Raw genomic sequence first — 18,470 nt, forward strand, 5'->3', positions numbered from 1 at the left:
GAAGTAAAAGATGAATAGTAAGAAAAGGAAAATTGTAATTGATGCTGTTTGCGAGAATTGATAATGAAATTAGACAATTCAATTGAAAAGTGAGCAATTGGTGATAACCAGGGATCTTTATGTGTTCATTGTTATGGGAAATATAAATGATGGGGTCTATTAAAGTGGTTAAATACAAAACAGTTAAATACCTTATTAAATTCAAAATTTGAATACAGTGTTAATAAACTAAAAAATAGCTTAATTACAATTTTAAACTTCAATAGATTTAAATGAAATAGTAAATTCTTTCAGAGGTGCTACCCGTCGTATAACTACTGACACAACGTATACGCCAGCAATGCCGTATTGAATTAATTGTTATTTTGTTTCATTTTTATGGGCGCGAGCTTTTTACCATGGTATGACATTTTTGGGGGCAAGTCCATATTTCCTGAAATAATGAACCAAAAGTTCTAAAACTTTGCGGCAACAGCCAACAGCCAATAACTAAAAAATACAATAAATTACGTACTAAGAAGCGATTTAGCCGAAACTTTGAACATCGAAAAATGTCTTTCAAATGTACATGAAATTCCATGAAGGTCCATACGGTACAATATATTCGGGCAAATCAAATCTAAAAATCCTTCGGAGAGCTGGTGTAATCTTCTTTCATAATTAAATAAAGTTAGACAACTTCTTCCGATCTCTCCCTCAAAAATTGAATACAGTGTTAATAAACTAAAATGAAGTTTAATTACAATTTTAATACAAGATTTTAATAAAATAGTTAATTATTTCGGAGGTGCTACCCGTCGTATGACTAGTGAAACAACGTATACGCCATCAATGCCGTATTGAATTATTTTTTCTTTTGTTCATTTTTTATGATTTTTATAAAAGGGAGTAACCGATTTGATCGAAACTTGGGGGGCGAGCTTTTTACCATGGTACGACATTTTTGGGGGCAAGTTCATACTTCCTGAAATAATGAACCAAAAGTTCTAAAACTTTGCAGCAACAGCTAAATTAACTAACGAAGACAATAAATTTCGTGCTAAGAAGCGATTTAGCCGAAACTTTGCACATCGAAAAATGTCTTTCAAATTTACATGCAATTCTATGAAGGTCCATACGGTACAATACCTTCGGGCAAATCAAATGTAAAAATCCTTCGGGGAGCTGGTGTTATCTTCTTTCATAATTAAAGTTAGACAACTTTTTCCGATCTCTCCATAAAAAATTGAATACAGTGTTAATAAACTAAAACGAAGTTTAATTACAATTTCAAACTTCAATAGATTTAAATAAAATAGTAAATTCTTTCAGAGGTGCTACCCGTCGTATGACTAGTGACACAACGTATACGCCAGCAATGCCGTATTGAATTAATTTTTATTTTGTTCCATTTTTATGATTTTTATAAAAAGGGTGTAACCGATTTGATCGAAACATGGGCGGGAGCTTTTAACAATGGTACGACATTTTTGGTGGCAAGTCCATGCCAGAAATAATGAACCAAAAGTTCTAAAACTTTGCGGCAACAGCTAAAATAACTAACGAAGACAATAAATTACGTACCTACTAAGAAAAATGTCTTTCAAATTTACATGAAATTCCATGAATGTCCCTACGGTACAGTGTGCGCTTACTAAGAACAAGTGAGCATAAACTACAATGCATTATTTACGCTCACTTGCTCTCAGTTAGCGCAAACTGCTGGTCCCTGGAGCAAATGTTTGCCTAATGTAACCTTACCCGTAGCAATGTAACGAGTTCATTGTAGCCTCTTCTTCATATTTTCGTAATTTTTAAATCGTTCCGGAAAGTATTGTTGGTATTTAACTAACTATAATTTCACTTTATAAAAGGTAAGACCCGATCCACAAAGGTATAATAATTCCTTAAAGTAAAGTGAATGTTTATGTAGAGCGTTGGTGAGGAAAATTGAAAAGAGATAAATAAAAACAAAGCGGTATCAATCCTTTTGTATAAAATAATAATTGGCTTTATTGAGTTCAAGTATGATCTTTTCTAATACAACAACAAAATTACCTTTATAATTTGGGGTGGCGACAGAGGCCTTGGTGCTTTCGCTTTGAATTCTGTCCGACACAGAGTATCACTTTGTCCGGGAAATATGTTGTCGGGTGAAGATTTCTCTTTTTCTTTCAACAGAAAATAAAAAAGGAAACAAAACATAAAATAATTCAATACTTTATTGTTGACGTATACGTTGTGTCAGTAGTCATACGACAGGTAACACCTTTGAAAGAAATTGCAATTGTATTAATTTATGCAGGTCCAAAATTATAATTTAACTATTGTTAATATATACAATTTCACAAAAAATATGATTATTGTCCTTCTAAGGCAATATTATAATATCAAATATTGCTACTTCGTACTCTATCACTGTTTCAGCTTTAATATACATTAACCCGTATTATGGACTTGGGAATGTATGGAGTTCGTTTTGATATCTTCTACATCTTTTCATAATTTTTAAATATTTCCAAAAAATATTTATTGCTTTTAATCTTACTAAAATTTCACTCTATAACGATGTATTATTTTGTCCCAGTAAATAACGCCAATAAACGACACAGAGTATGACTAGTATGCCTTCGTCCTGGTAAATATAAACAATAATAGAAGCATGGGAAGCACATGTTGTACCATGAAAATTTTATACAATTATTGGGAGACGACTTACTGTTGCCTAACGGAAAATTCTAATAAATATAAATACGAGTATTTACATTTTTGTCTAATTATCTTTGCCAATGGATTTCTATAGTTTTTATTTACTTTTCTATTCTTGCAACGGTTAATCATAAAAAAAACAACATAAAATAATTCAATACTGTATTGTTGGCGTATACGTTGTGTCGGTAGTCATACGACAGGTACCACCTTTGAAAAAAATTATTTTAATCCATCGGCTTTAAAATGTTTAAACTATTGTTAATTATATGCAATTGCATAAAAACCCGTAAGGCAAATGTATTCTATCAAATATTGCTACTTCACTGTATCACAGTATATTACAGTCGTTCCCAAATGCTGAGTTATAGAGAAGTTCGACTATAATTTGTCCAGGTAAACGACAACAATCTTTGCCTCAGATTAACACTTTGTCTCGGTATATATAAAACATAACAGAAATATTGACAATACATGTTGTCTGGTGAAGATTTCACTTTTTCTTTCAGCCAAAAATCTTAAAAAACATAACATCATTCAATACTATATTGTTGGCGTTTACGTTGTGTCAGTAGTCATACGACAGGTAACACCTTTGAAAAAAATTGCAATTGTATTTAATTTATGCAGGTCAAAAATTATAATTTAACTATTATTAATATATACAATTTCACAAAACAAATTTGATCTTCATTCTATAAAGACAAAAGTATAATATCAAATATTAATACTTCACTCAATTTCAGCATCAGCTATAATATATAACGATTATTGTGGACTTGGAAATGTAAAAAGTTCATCAGGAACCTTCTTATATATTTTTCTAATATTTAAATATCTCCAGAAAGTATTTGTTGGTTTCTAAACTCACTAAAATTCCACTTTATAAACGGTAACGCCTGATCTGCACAGATGTAGCAATTTGTCCCGGTAAATAACAACAATAACCGCCGCCGAGTATGACTTTGTCTCGGTAAATATAAACAATGACAGAAATATGGGAAATACATTTTGTCCCATGAAAATTATATACAATTATTGGACAACATATTGTAATAAATATATTTCCATTTTTTCTCTAATTTTTCTTTGCCAATGGATTTTTTTTTTTTTTACTTATCTACGGGAATTGTTTGCTTTCTAATGTGACTGATGGTGGTGATCGTATAATGAAAATACTCACAACAAATATGTACAAAGTACCATTTAAAATGTAGACTAGGAATCACTCAAAAGACATTTTTGTATAGAAATTTTAAAGTGATCTATTTACCTATCTATGGATATATGAGGATCGCGTGGAAATTAATGGTAAAGATGGAATAATTTTTGTATATGATATCAAGTGATAAAATTAATAATCGTTGTAAATCTCCCCGGCTTTCACATTAATCATGTGGCGTATGACTACTGACACAACTCATATGCCATGGTATCGAGTCAATAAAAACATGATTATTAAATAATGCTTTTCAAATTTACTTTTAGTTTGTTCTCATAAATAAAATATTGTAAAACTTTTCAAGTTTATAAAGAAATATAAAAAGATTAAAGATAGAGAAGGATTAAAGAAGAGATTTTGTTATTAAAAATTATTTCCATTATTATACCACCCCTGATTTGGCCCATTGTTGTTGCTGTTGCCGCACATTGATTGCTTGGTTTATATAGATTGCTTTGTTGTTGTTTATTAGTTGTCATGTCACTGAAGATCTGTATTTTCAGATCTTAAACGACAACAACTAAATGAAAATATTTATTTGTGAGCACACATAAATCCCAGTATTTAAGGAACGTGTACACAAAAAATTGATCTCTCTCTCTCTTTCACTCTGGCTCTTTTTCCTTGCCTTACCACAAAAAAATGCGCTATATATTTTACTCTTTGATTTTGTATAAAGAGACACGTGAAAATATAAAAACGTCAACATTTGACAAGCCTTTTAGTGATGCTCTCTAATTTTCCTTGGCTCTCGGCAGAAAATTGCGTTAATTTCGAACAGAGAAACGTGACAATGACACGTCTTTTAGTGACGCGATCGAATGTGACGAATTTTTCTGCTGATCTTCGTATTTTGTATTTTTGGGAAATGAATCAATTTGTTGCGGAACAAACATTCAATTGAATGATAAATGTTTATGATCTATGTTTGTATGTACATCATTTGGTATAGGAAATGATTGATTGATTTATCAACAGAAGTAAAAGATGAATAGTAAGAAAAGGAAAATTGTAATTGATGCTGTTTGCGAGAATTGATAATGAAATTAGACAATTCAATTGAAAAGTGAGCAATTGGTGATAACCAGGGATCTTTATGTGTTCATTGTTATGGGAAATATAAATGATGGGGTCTATTTAGGAGGTAAAAAAAAACTGTTAAATACTTTTTTAAATTTAAAAACTGAATACAGTGTTAATAAACTAGCATATAGTTTAATTACAAATTTAAACTTTAATAGAATTAAATAAAATAGTAAATTCTTTCAGAGGTGCTACCCGTCGTATAACTACTGACACAACGTATACGTCAGCAATGCCGTATTGAATTAATTTTCAGTTTGTTGCATTTTTATAAAAGGGAGTAACCGATTTGATCGAAATTTGGGCGCGAGCTTTTTACATTGGTACGACATTTTTGGGAGCAAGTCCATACTTCCTGAAATAATGAACCAAAAGTTCTAAAACTTTGCCGCAACAGCTAAAATAACTAACGAAGACAATAAATTACGTACTAAGAAGCGATCTAGCCGAAACTTTGCACATCGAAAAATGTCTTTCAAATTTTCAAGAAATTCCATGAAGTTCAAATATAAAAATCCTTAGGGGAGCCAGCGTAATCTTCTTTCATAATTAAATAAAATTAGAAAACTTCTTCCGATCTCTCCCTCAAAAATTGAATACAGTGTTAATAAACTTAAATGAAGTTTAATTACTATTTCAAACTTCAATAGATTTAAATGAAATAGTTAATTATTTCGTAGGTGCTACCCGTCGTATGACTACTGACACAACGTATACGCCAGCAATGCCGTATTGAAATAATTTTTATTTTGTTCAATTTTTTTTATTTTTATAAAAGGGAATAACCGATTTGATCGAAACTTAGGCGCAAGCTTTTAACAATGGTACGACATTTTTGGCGGCAAGTCCATACTTCCTGAAATAATGAACCAAAAGTTCTAAAACTTTGCGGCAACAGCTAAAATAACTAACGAAGACGATAGTTTACGTACTAATAAGCGATTTAGCCGAAAATTTGCACATCGAAAAATGTCTCTCATATTTACATGAAATTCCATGAAGGTCCATACGGTACAATACCTTCGGGCAAATCAAATGTAAAAATCTTTCGGGGAGGTGGTGTAATCTTCTTTCAGAATTAAATAAAGTTAGACAACTTCTTCCGATCTCCCCCTCTAAAATTGAATACAGTCTTAACAAACTAAAATATAGTTTAATTACAATTTTAAACTTCAATAGATTTAAATGAAATAGTAAATTCTTTCAGAGGTGCTACCCGTCGTATAACTACTGACACAACGTATACGTCAGGAATGCCGTATTGAATTAATTTTTATTTTGTTCCATTTTTATGATTTTTGTAAAAGGGAATAACCGATTTGATCCAAACTTGGGCGCAATCTTTTTACCATGGTACGACATTTTTGAAATAATGAAGCAAAAGTTCTAAAACTTTGCGGCAACAGCTAAAATAACTAACGAAGACAATAAGAACCGATTTAGCTGAAACTTTGCACATCGAAAAATGTCTTTAAATTTTTCAAGAAATTCCATGAAGTTCAATACGCTACAATACCTTCGGGCACATCAAATCACATCTTCTTTCAGAATTAAATAAAGTTAGACAATTTCTTCCGGCCTCTCTCGCTCACAAAAGTTCAACATTTTTCTTTATGTGCAGTTTAGGGCTGTTCGAGGTGAAATTTTCATCGAATGTAGTATTTCAGCCATGTGAAACTTCTCTACAAGTGGTGTCTAAGGACACGTCTTTGGACTCGGCGATAAACTGTATGTCCCATATCATTAAGCTAATATGAATCGGGGTGCCCTCATTGATATGAGAGAAGTCTCCCTTGTCCCACCTGGGATGTTTGTGGAACAATTATATCATTATTATTAGTACTTGTGGTCCTGATCAGAAAGATATAATGTTTTTCGTGGCCAAGTCCATGCATCCTGACAGCAGCTCTAAAATTCAAAATTTTTACTTAAGTGCAGTTTAAGGGCTATTCGAAGCTTGTTAGGAGATTTCATCGAAGTTAATCCTTGCGATTCTGATTACAACGATAACATTTTTTCGTAGGAAAGTGGTGACTCAATAACCCAAAAACTCTAAAACCTGATACTGTGAACAATTAAAATCGCTGGTAGCCATGATAACTATCGAAAGGAACAGGATTGACATTGCTTCAACCTTTGCAGATGGTAATATTTCTCACGAACTTGAAACTTCTTTGGTTACCTCTCTCACAAAAGTTCAAGATTTTTGTTTGACGAGATGTGGCTTTGTTTTTGATGTGCTTACTTAAACCAAAGTAGCATCTGTTGGCCAATACATTTCATCTTTTTATTTCACAACTGATGTCGTTTGTTGTGTTTACGGAGGTGTCGAGGTAGACGAAGTTTTTTACTACCTCAATATTATAGGAACCAACTTCCAACCAAGTAGGTCCGAGCTCAATGGACGCATTGCGCGTCGACACCATCAACATGGTCTTCTCACCGTTTACCGCCAGACCCACTTTAGCAGATTCTCCTTCGACCTTCATAAAGGTATCAGTTACTTCTTTTACTGATGTCTATATCATCAGCATAAGCAAGTAACATGTGACTATTGGTGTAGATTGTGCCACTTCTTTTGACGTTTGCCTCTCGTATAACCTTTTCTAGCAGTATGTTGAAGAGGTCACACGAAAGGCTGTCTCCTTGTCTGAAACCTCTTTTGGTACCAAACTCTTCGGAGAGGTCCTTTCCTATTTTAACTGAGGACGTCGTGTCAGTTAAAGTCATTTTACAAAGCCGGATGAGCTTTGCGGGGATACCAAATTCAGACATGGCTTGGAATACCTTTGAACGCAGCGGGCTGTCGAAGGCTGCTTTATAATCGACAAAAAGGTGGTAGGTGTCGATCTGCATCTCTTGGGTCTTCTCCAGGATTTGCCGCAGGGTAAATATCTGGTCAATGGTGGACTTGCCAGGTCTAAAGCCGCATTGGTATGGCCCAATTATCTCGTTGACCATAGGCTTTAGTCGTTCGCACAATATCCCTGACACGATCTTGTAGGCAATAGGGAGTAGACTTATGCCCCTATAGTTAGACCATACAGTCTTATCTCCCTTCTTGTGGACGGGGCACAGGATACTCAGGTTCCAATCGTCGGGTACTCGTTCTTCCTGCCAGATGGTGCTAACTAGCTGATGAATACACCTTATCAGCGTGTCGCCTCCGGTTTTGAACAGCTCGGCTGGTAAGCCATCGGCTCCTGCTGCCTTATTATTTCTCAGCCGATTTATTGCTGTCTTCACCTCTTCTTGGCTGGACGGTATACATTCAATGCCATCTTCTGGGATTGGGACTGTGCTATCTTCGTCGTCTTCGCTGCTATTGGATACCAACAGTTTTGATATGTTATCGGGATGAGGAGTGCTTTGATTAAGCAATTGGGCTAGTTGAGTGGAATGTGCTGTGGCTATCTGTTGTGATTGCAGCTTACCGATGTCTAACTTTCGTGTTGTGTCTGTTCGTACTTTGTTTGCTACGTTTAATCGGGTGCGTACCTTTGCTGCAACAAAGTAGAGGTCCGAGTCTATGTTTGCTCCTCGGAACGAACGCACATCCAACACGCTCGATGAATGTCTTCCATCTATCACAACGTGATCAATTTGATTTGTTGTTTTCTGATCTGGAGGCAGGCAGGTGCCCTTATGGATGTCGAGATGATGAAATCTGGTGCTGCTAACTACCATGTTTTTACCGCTGCGAAGTCTATCGGCCTCATACCATTGTCTGATGTTTCACTGTGGAGATTGAATTTTCCGACAGTTGGGCCAAGGATATTTTCCTTTCCAATTTTGGCATTAAAATTTCCTAGAACAATTTCAATGTCATGGGCAGGACAACGGTCATACGTTTCTTCTAGGCGCTCGTAGAATATATCTTTGGTCTGTTCGTCCTTGTCTTCGGTTGGAGCATGAGCGCAAATAAAGCTGAAGTTTAAAGAATTTAGTTTTTATTCGAACTGCAGCAAGTTTTTCATTCACTGGGGTGAAGCTGGATACCAGATGTTTTAGTCTCCGACTAACTACGAATCCGCAACCAAACTCATGCTTTACGTCATGGCAGCTATAATACAGTGCGTCAGCTTTAGGTGTTGTTGTGACGCCTTTCCCATTCCATAGTATTTCCTGTATGGCAGTAATATCGGCCTTGTACTTTTCAAGTACGTCTGCCAATGCGAAGACTGCACCCTCTCTATAAAGAGTGCGAACATTCCAGGTGCAGATTCGCAGATCATGGTCCTTAAAACGTTTGCGGGGTTCGTCAACTTTAGAGGGGTTTGTTTTCCTTTCTTTCGTTTTTTTCATAGTAGTCTGTTTTTTTCTAGGGGAGGGTTACTAACCTGACGCCCAATCCCAACTTTTTAACGTTCTTATGGGTGAACGCGCGGCACATGTTAGCTCACTACCTTTAACGGATGTTAAAGGCAGTTCCCCAGGTGACAACACGGGAAGGTCAGTGTCCACTTAAGATGAAAGAGGGACCAAGATAAATCCTGGGCTTTGCCATGTTAACACCGGTCAGGACCGTTCCTTGGTATCGTCCATCCCCTACGTCATACAGAGTATTTCAGTCATGTAAAACTTCTCTACAATTGCTGTCTTAGGACACGCCGTTCGGACTCGGCGATAAACAGTAGGTCCCATATCATTTCACTTAAGTGCAGTTTAAGGAACTATTCGAAGTTTGTTTTGAGATTTTCATCGATGTTAGTCCTTGTGATTCTGATTACAACGATAGAATTTTTCGTAAGCAACTCCAGGCTGAACAATTACAATGGCTGGTGGGCATGGTAACTATCGAAAGGAACAGGATTGACATTGCTTCAACCTTTGCAAATGGTAATATTTCTCACAAATTTAAATGTACTTGAAACTTTTTCGGTTATCTCTCTCACAAAAGTTCAAGTTTTGCGTTTGAGTGCTATTCGAGAGTCCTTTTGAAATTTTCATCGAAGGTAGTTATTGCGTTTTTGTTTACAAGGATATAATATTTTTCAAGAGCACGTCCATACTTCCCAACATAATGACCCCAAAAGCTCTAAGAAATCCTGTAGTGACCAACTGTAAAGGGCTTGTAGGCACGATAGCTATCAAAAGGAAATCAAAAATTTCTTCCTAACGTACAATAAATTCCTTGAAGCTCTATTTCGGAGAATACCTCAGCGTATCTCCCTTACAAAGCTCAAAAATTTCGCTTAAGTGCACTTTTTTATCCAAGGTAGTCATTGTAATTCTGATTACATCGATATAATTTTAATTCCTGAGACAAAGACCTAATAACTCTAAAAAGTTCTGAGGCGACCAACTAAAATGAAATGTTGGGAGATCCAGATTTTTTTTGCTAGTGGAAACCAATAGTTCCTGAAATATGTGTCCCGAAATGTCCCATTATTTAAAGCCACTTCTATATACACATCCCGCTCTTAAGTTACATTAGTTAGTAGTCCTTCTGATTCTGATTACACCGATATAATTATTACTCCTGAGACAAAGACCCAAAAGCTTTAAAAAAAATTTTGCGAAGACCAACTAAAATGGAATGTTGGAATATCCAGATTTTTTGCTAGTGGAAACCAATAGTTCCTGAAATATGTGTCACTAAATGTCCCATTATTTAGAGGCACTTCTTCATACACATCTCGCTCTCAAGTTATATTAGTTTTTGTTGTCTTTGATATAAATTTATTCTCCCTACTTGTCTCGATAAAGGTCCGAAGGTTAAAAAAATCTGTCCAAGTGGAATTCTGTCAATATAATACGGAATATATCTTCTTGGACCTGTCAGTGAAATTATTAGGCCCACTGGCCCAAAATTCCAAAACATGTTTTGCCACCTACGAAATTGCTATTAATTTTTAAAATTATGAAGCTGATCATGGGAGATTTAGTTCCACCTCTCTAGGTATTGTTTTTTTACATTCACAGGCTGAGGGTATTTAGCTGTCGGCAAAGTCGACTAATTCCTTTTCTTACTTATTTCAGTTTTAAATAAAATTGTAATTTATTACAAAGGTTCTACCTGTCGTATGACTACTGACACAACGTATACGCCTTCCATACAGTATTGAATTATTTTCTGCAGTTTTTTTGTTTTTGTTTTGATGTTTATTTTTACGACAGAAAAAGAGAAAGAGAAATCTTGCAATCTTGCAAACGAACTATTAATATTCATCCCCCTTTAAAAATGCAATAATTTCATGTACACAAATATGCTTGTATGGTCGATCGGTGATTACTTTCGACAACAGAGTAAATTTACTTTGTGTTTAATTTGTTTACCCATGTCGTGTGTTCAGTGTCAAGTTTAAGTTTAAATTTTGTCGTAAGATCAACAACCATTCCGGCTAGGTAGTCATTCACGGAGCGTGTCATACATATGTACATACATATATGTATCTGAATGTCTACTGAATGACCGACACAATAATATCACGGCAACCACCACCACCATCTCATTCCATAGCTAATGAATGCGGATAATATTTACTATGAGAGATTGCCATGATTAAGATGTACATTTGATTAAAATTGTGATAAGTAATGTTTTAGCGGTTAGTCAGTAATTAAGTACGAGTGTGTACTATGTTGTGGAAGATGTTGCTGATGATGATGATGATGGGGATGACGATTAAATACTATTTAATGAAAATATTTATTATTTACAAATTGGATGAGACAGCTGTTAATGTTTATGCTTGAACAGAAAGCAAAGTAACTGCCGTATTTAAAATTACAAAAAAAAAATTAATACAATTTTAAATCTAAAAAGATAAATATAGATGGAATTTTTTGTTAATTTTTTTATATTGCAAATGTATTCAAATTTAAATTGTGTGTCTATGTGGCGTATATGCATGTCACTACTCATACGCTATCGAGAGTGATTGACATTCGTACATCGTAGTATTTACTTTAAACTAAAATCCAGTTTGAAGTTGGACTAATCGAGCAACCCTTTGTGGGAACTGCCTCTAAAAGGTTGCAACAATTTCTTTTAAGTGCAATTAAGATTGGAAACCAAAAACCAGTAGGATTAAATAAGTCTAGGGTGCAAGTCTGAGTTCGAATTCCTGGCAAGAAAACATCACAACAATTTTCTATATACTGATCAAACCCTCAGCGTAATGTTGGTGTACAAATAAATTTGTACATATTTTCTAGAGGGTAGATGTGTTGCAGGGGTTAGTTAGCATGTCCGCCTTGCGCACTCAATGCCTGAGTTCGAGTGATCAAAACCATCTGTGTAAAGTTGTTTTAGAAATAAATTTGTACATGCGTTCCAGTTGTGGACCGGTATTGCCCGTCTTCGAATTGAAACTAAGTTTGGACCAAATATTCCGATACCCAAAATTTAGTTCGAATCAGTTGATACGTTCGAGACATGGCTAAATCGATTTCAAATTGTCTGAAACGAATTTCGTCCAAACAAACTTGGGGTCTAAAACCGTCATTTCAATGCGGCACATTTTTGGTCGTATCAAAGTGTATATACCCTTTCTAACCTAAAGGCTGAGGATAAAAAAATTATCCACGTTTTGCGGACCTTAAGAAGGCTAGAAAAATTATTTAAAAAATCCACGTTTTGCGGACCTTAAGAAGGCTAGAAAAATTGTTTAAAAAAACCAACGTTTTGCGGACCTTAAGAAGGCTAGAAAAATTATTTAAAAAATCCACGTTTTGCGGACCTTAAGAAGGCTAGAAAAATTATTTAAAAAATCCACGTTTTGCGGACCTTAAGAAGGCTAGAAAAATTATTTGAAAAATCCACGTTTTGCGGACCTTAAGAAGGCTAGAAAAATTATTTAAAAAATCCACGTTTTGCGGACCTTAAGAAGGCTAGAAAAATTATTTAAAAAATCAACGTTTTGTGGACCTTAAGAAGACTAGAAAAATTATTTAAAAAACCACGTTTTGCGGAGCTTAAGAAGGCTAGAAAATTTTTTTAAAAAAATCCACGTTTTGCGGAGCTTAAGAAGGCTAGAAAAATTATTTAAAAAAATCCACGTTTTGCGGACCTTAAGAAGGCTAGAAAAATTATTTAAAAAAATCCACGTTTTGCGGAGCTTAAGAAGGCTAGAAAAATTATTTAAAAAATCCACGTTTTGTGGACCTTAGGAGGGCTAGAAAAATTATTTAAAAAATCCACGTTTTGCGGACCTAAATTAGGCTATAAAAATTATTTAAAAAATCCACGTTTTGCGGACCTTAAGAAGGCTAGAAAAATTATTTAAAAAATCCACGTTTTGCGGACCTAAATTACGCTATAAAAATTATTTAAAAAATCCACGTTTTGCGGACCTTAGGAAGGCTAGAAACATTTTTTAAATAATCCACGTTTTGAGGACCTTGAGAAGGCTAAAAAAATTATTTTAAAAATCCACGTTTTGCGGACCTTGAGAAGGCTAAAAAAATTATTTTAAAAATCCACGTTTTGCGGACCTTAAGAAGGCTAGAAAAATTATTTAAAAAATCCACGTTTTGCGGACCTTAAGAAGGCTAGAAAAATTATTTAAAAAATCCACGTTTTGCGGACCTTAAGAAGGCTAGAAAAATTATTTAAAAAATCCACGTTTTGCGGACCTTAAGAAGGCTAGAAAAATTATTTAAAAAATCCACGTTTTGCGGACCTTAAGAAGGCTAGAAAAATTATTTAAACAAGTAAGAAAAGCGTTAAGTTCGGTCGGGCCGAACTTTTTATACCCTCCACCACAAATTTCAGCCATTTCGGTGGATTAATGTGGCCACAACCTTCAAAATACCGAAATTCGGAAGGTACCGTTCTATGGGGGCTATATGATGGCGTGGACCTATACCTACAAATTTCTGGGGGAAATTTTTATACGCCTAAAGAAGACTAAATACCAAATTTCAGCCATATCGGTGTGATAATGAGGCTAAAACGTTCAAAATATCGAAAATCGGGAGATATTGTATTATGGGGGCTATATCAACACGTGGACCCATATAAACATTTTATGGTAGAAATGTTTCTTAGCCTCTGGAAACACAAAATACAAAGTTACAACCGATTCTTTGGTCAAATGGGTCTAATACATTCAAAATATATTAAAATGAAGCGTACTTTATAAAGGGTCTTATGTGGGGACTATACCAAAACGTGGACCTATATAACCCAACTTTGGTAGGAATGTTTTCTGGCCTCTGAAGACACAAAATACCAAATTACAACCAATTCTGTGGTCAAATGGCTCTAATACATTCAAAATATATTAAAATGACGCGTACTTTATATGGGGCCTTATATGGGGGCTATACCAAAACGTGGACCTATATAACCCAACTTTGGTAGGAATATTTTTTGGCCTCTGGAGACACAAAGTACCAAATTACAACCAATTCGGTGGTAAAATGGGCCAAATATCTTAAAAATTCCTTAAAACGACGACGCGTCACGCGTCATTTTGTATGGGGGCTATACGAAAGCGTGGACCTATATAGCCCGCTTTCAATACCAAAAGTCCTACGTAAATATAACATATTTTCCCAAAATTTCATCAACCTACGTCAATCCGTTCGGACGCTAGAGTGATTTCCACAGACGGACAGACGGACAGACGGACAGACGGACGGACATGGCTATATCGATGTAGAATTGCACGCTGATCAAGAATATATATACTTTGTGGGGTCTACAATGATTATTTCGAGTAGTTACAAACGTAGTGACAAACTTAATATACCCCCATCCTATGGTGGAGGGTATAAAAATCCACGTTTTGCGGACATTAAGAAGGCTAGAAAAATTATTTAAAAAATCAACGTTTTGCGGAAATTAAGAAGGCTAGAAAAATTATTTAAAAAATCCACGTTTTGCGGACCTTAAGAAAGCTAGAAAAATTATTTAAAAAATCCACGTTTTGCGGACCTTAAGAAGGTTAGAAAAATTATTTAAAAAATCCACGTTTTGCGGACCTTAAGTAGGCTAGAAAAATTATTTAAAAAATCCACGTTTTGCGGACCTTAAGAAGGCTAGAAAAATTATTTAAAAAATCCGCGTTTTGTGGACCTTAAGAAGGCTAGAAAAATTATTTAAAAAATCCATGTTTTGCGGACCTTAAGAAGGCTAGAAAAATTATTTAAAAAATCCGCGTTTTGTGGACCTTAAGAAGGCTAGAAAAATTATTTAAAAAATCCACGTTTTGCGGACCTTAAGAAGGCTAGAAAAATTATTTAAAAAATCCACGTTTTGCGGACCTTAAGAAGGCTAGAAAAATTATTTAAAAAATCCACGTTTTGCGGACCTTATGAAGGCTACTAGATTAGGTAAAATTCCTTCTTCCGTTTTTAGGGTTATATTTGGGATATATATGATATATGTGCTACAGTATGATCCTTTAATGACAGTGGGTGAATTTCCATATTATTAGAGTAAATGTAATTTTGAATGCTTCTTCTTCTTCTACAAAACATCCTTTAGCTACTTACTTGAAACTCTGATAAAAATTATAATTGAGTATCCTGACGAGGATTTTGGTAAAGTTGGCTGTATGTGTGTATTTCGTTTGTCACTTTGGGATATCACAAGAACGAATTCTTAGAGGCTATAAATCTCATCAAGGATATATAACTTGTTACTTGATATACAAATATTTTCCTTTATATCCTTTATTTATCTTCTAAATATTACTAAATTATTAACACGTTTTATCAATTAATTTTTATAACAAAATAACTCTTAGCATTCACAACTCTCTTCACCTTAAACGGATAACACAAATAATTGCTGCTGTGTTTAAAACGCGATTTTGGATTACGCTTACGTTTCACAACGCGATTTAAAAACTGAACAGAAAAAAAAATAAAAAAATAAATCTGGATGGATGTTGCTTTGTGCCAAGTGTTTGTTGTATTTTGGCGAGTGCTGATTATTGTTGTGCTCGGAAAGTGACAGCTTAAACGCAACTGAAAAGATTTCATTACATTTCTGCAGTTAATAAATGAGAATGAAACAAAAAAAGAAAAGCGAGCGGGCTAGCAGCTGGCGAGCGGGCGTACATACATACATATATCTAACTTACTAACTAATATTACTTGGGCTGAGATTGTGTTAGTTTTGGGGCACACACACTCATACCCTAGGCGCTGGATATAACTTTGTTTTTATTGCATTGGATTCGTATTTAAAATAGATTTTTTTAAATCGTTTTTTTTTTGTTGGTTTTTATTCCCAACTCCAATTAGATGTAGTTTGAGAATATGTTTCTTTCCCTATTGCTTGTTTCCAGGGCCATTAATGTTGCACAGTTTTTTTTTAATTTTTCAAGTGCTAATAATAAATATTGCCTCTATTTTGTGTACTTGCCTTAATTTTCTTAATTTGTAATTTAGATTAAGTTTTTTCTATTATTTTATTGTGAAAATTACAATGTCTGGTAGGTTTTTTTTTTGTAATTATTTATTAATTATTCCATGATTATTGTTTTTTAATAATTTGTTTAGATTTTATTGTAAAAACTGTGTTAGGTTCCCAACTATCCCGTTTGTATTATGGGAATGTGCATGATTTACATTCTGTTTCGATCGTGTGACGAGATTATTGTTACACTTTATATAAAGAGGCAATGATGCAACACTACCATAGGGGAAGTATAAATGAGTGATACCTTATGTGACCACCGGTTGGGGATTGAAGATTGATTGGTTATCGGCGAAAAATTCTGCGTCTACAGAGAATCAGTAATAAGGTCAGTGGATTTAGCTGAACAATAAAACAAATGCAGGGAGTCGTGCTGGCCCACTGCACATGCATTGGAAACGGAAAATTCTCTGAAGCGGCGTTTGATTAATTGTCTAAAACCTTGCCAATCAGCTTTTCCATGGTTTAAAACATTTGGTAGTCAGAGAAAATTTTTAACGACAAATTTCGAACTTTTTTGGGAGTGGCAACTGAAGGAGAGGACCGAAATAGCATATCTTTGAACTTGATCTAGAATTGGACAAAATATTACGAGGTTCAAATAGTTGAAGCATGTTGTTAAACCGTTCGAAAGTTATCGTGCTCACCAGACCGATATTCAGACATACGGACGGACAGAGCTAAATCGACTGCAAATTGTCTGTTCGTCCAAACATATTTGGATCCCTTTAGGGGAAGAATTTTTTTGGGGAGCTTTCATCCATAGAAGACCCCCTTAGGGAACTTCAATCCATAGAAGACCTCTGAGGGAGACTTCTATCTCCAGCAAATCCCTTTAGGGAAATTTCTATACATAGAAGACCCTTTTTGAGGAACTTTGATACATAGAAGACCTCTTTAGGAGACTTCTATCTACAGAAGACCCCTTTAGATGGACTTCTATCTATAGTAAACACATATAGGGGGACTTGTATCCGTAGAAGACCCTTTTAAGGGACGAAGATCCCTTTAGGGATGACTTCTTTCTATAGAGACCCCTTTAGGGAAACTTTTATAAATAGAAACCCCATATAGGGGACCTGTATATAAAGAAGACCACTTTAGAGGGACTTCTATCCACAGACCCTTTAGAGGAACTTCCATCCATAGAATACCCCTTTAGTGAGGCTTCTTTCCCCAGAAAACACCTTTAGAAGGTCTTCTGTCTATAGAAGACCCCTTTAGGGGGACTTCTTTCCATAGAAGACCCCTTTAGAGGGACTTCTATCTATAGAAGACCCCCTTAGGAAGACTTCTATCTATAGAAGACCCTTTTGGAGGGACTTCTTTCCATAGCAGACCCCTTTAGCGGGACTTCTTTCCACAGAAGACCTCTTTAGGGACACTTCTATCTATAGAAGACCCCTTTAGGAGGACTTCTATCTATAGAAGATCCCTTTAGGGGACCTTCTGTCTACAGAAGACCCCTTTAGGGGGACTTTTATCTATAGAAGACCCCTTTAGAGGGACTTCTTTCCATAGAAGACCCCTTTAGGGGGACTTCTATCTATAGAAGGCCCCTTTAGGAGGACTTCTATCTATAGAAGACCCTTTTGGAGGGACTTCTTTCCAAAGAAGACCCCTTTAGGGGGACTTCTATCTATAGAAGACCCCTTTGGAGGGTCTTCTTTCCATAGAAGACCCCTTTAGGGGGACTTCTATAGAAGCCCCTTTAAGGGGACTTCTTACCAAAGAAGGCAACATTAGGAAGACTTCTATGTATGGAAGACCCCTTACAAGGGACTACTATCTATGGAAAGCTCCTTTAGGGGGACTTCTATCTATAGAAGACCCCTTAAGGGGATTTCTATCTATAGAAGACCCCTTTAGGGAGACTTTTATCTATAGAAGACCCTTTTGGAGGGACTTGTTTCCATAGCAGACCCCTTTAGGGGGACTTCTTTCCACAGAAGAACCCTTTAGGGACACTTCTATCTATAGAAGACCCCTTTAGGAGGACTTCTATCTATAGAAGATCCCTTTAGGGGACCTTCTGTCTACAGAAGACCTCTTTAGGGGGACTTTTATCTATAGAAGACCCCTTTGGAGGGACTTCTTTCC

At 35.3% G+C, this 18,470-nt stretch overlaps 1 protein-coding gene across 10 annotated transcripts in view; it reads right to left on the reverse strand.

Moving 5' to 3' along the window:
• The window catches only part of Vmat (Vesicular monoamine transporter), a 111,260-nt gene that overhangs the window by 67,263 nt on the left and 25,527 nt on the right, over window positions 1-18,470 (reverse strand). Inside the window, exon 1 of one of the 10 annotated variants that reach the window (XM_073957620.1) lies at window positions 15,440-15,946. The exons of 7 other annotated variants lie outside the window; for them this stretch is intronic. The gene's annotated coding sequence lies outside the window, so the exon portion shown is untranslated. Of the gene's footprint in view, window positions 1-3,559; window positions 3,857-15,439; window positions 15,947-18,470 lie in introns of those variants that run through there. 2 more of the 10 variants (XM_073957625.1, XM_073957624.1) reach the window with 2 other exon arrangements.

This window comes from Musca autumnalis, unplaced genomic scaffold (genome assembly GCF_047663935.1).
Source record: "Musca autumnalis isolate F117 unplaced genomic scaffold, ASM4766393v1 scaffold_5, whole genome shotgun sequence".
Lineage (NCBI taxonomy): Eukaryota > Metazoa > Arthropoda > Insecta > Diptera > Muscidae > Musca > Musca autumnalis.